Consider the following 1594-nt stretch of genomic DNA (forward strand, 5'->3'; position numbering starts at 1 on the left):
ATTCCTCCTAAACTATTTTGTACTCATAATGTTTTGAACAATGATGCAAAATCCCTTGTTTTGAGATAACTGTTTTTCTGAGTGAACACTGAATCCAGCAGTCTCCATAGAACCCTAGAACAAGATTCTGACAATTAGGCAATTAGATTAAAATTCTGTATGTGCCATAAATTTTTATTTCCAAGCACTAGACTAGTGGCTTTTGGGGGATATAAAGCATCATTTACTGTGCCCTGTCATTATTTTTCCCTTAATTTTCACATTAAATTCCTATTTATGGATATGCATGTATATATATGCAAATAGAAGAATCATGTCTGGAACGTACTATGTTGGCTGTGATGACACAACATAAATGGGAGCCAATTCAGCTGTTGGACAAAAACTTAGAATACCCAGATCCAAATCTTTAACCATGGAAAGTAATTTAGGACTAAACACATGCTGTAGTCTCCCAGTCCAACCCACTCGCAGGATTGCTACAGGGAAAATTGGAAATGGCAAGTGCTATATACATCACCTTGAGCTCCTGGGGATTAGGCAGGTCACAAATGTTAAGAAATAAATATGCAACTTTTGATGACAAAGGGATGCAGTCAGTGTACCGTTAATGCTCAAGATACAGCCAGTGAACAAACCTCTATAAAGTACAAATTCTCTGCATTCATTCATTAACACATCCCCGGTTGATTGTCCTCCTACAGTTCAAGAAACTCATTGACTAAAAGTTTAGTCGCACCTTCCCTGTATAGATCAGTTTATTCAGTGGCTTCCTGTTTGAAATTGTCCATTTCAACAAAATATTCCCTGTGTTGGGATGCAAAGTAGGCCCACTCTTCTGGCACAAATAGGATGGGTTTGTTCTAGTAGGATGAGAGAGTTATGGACAGAATCTTGCCAAACTAAAGCTGTAATCTTGTAAGCTACTAGATATACTGTATTCTGAGAGATGCTAAGAGTGGCTACCCTGAACCTCTTCACCTCTGCCCCATCCTATTTGGGATGGTGCAGTCTTTTAATCAGAGGCTCTCTGGGAAAACTTTGTATTGACAAAAACTCCCCTTACAACTGTTTCTCTAGCTATGTTACAGTGAAAGACCGAACCTTACAGAGAAGGTGCTTTTGGTAGGCATTCGAGATTTTGTTACAATTCTCTAACGGCATTCCAAGACTTCTAGTTATTCTTGCTTCGTGACCTCATCTATTTTGAAGGGGTGACAATACGTTATATTATGCCAAGATTGTTGAATAAGCCGTAATGGCTGGGTTTGCAGATAATTCATACTGAACATCACACTGAACAAAGCAAAAGGAGAGAGACTTTGTGACTTAGATCTGTCTCATGAGTATTTAAGCAGCATGGAAGTTGCAACAAGCCATTTCACCTTATTTATCCAATAGGTTGCTATTGATTCCATGTGCAAAATGGAATTTAAAAAAATATTCAAGGTAAAAATGTTCCAAAGTATATTAAAATCACATGGACTACAGTGATCATGAACACAATTGTCATAAGATCAAAGCTAGTTTATTCCCCATTTCATATCCTTGGAATTAAGTACAGAAATATTTATGTTAGCAAAAAACAGCAGAG

Source organism: Natrix helvetica, assembly GCF_964273705.1.
Source record: "Natrix helvetica genome assembly, chromosome: 2".
In the NCBI taxonomy this organism is placed as follows: domain Eukaryota; kingdom Metazoa; phylum Chordata; class Lepidosauria; order Squamata; family Natricidae; genus Natrix; species Natrix helvetica.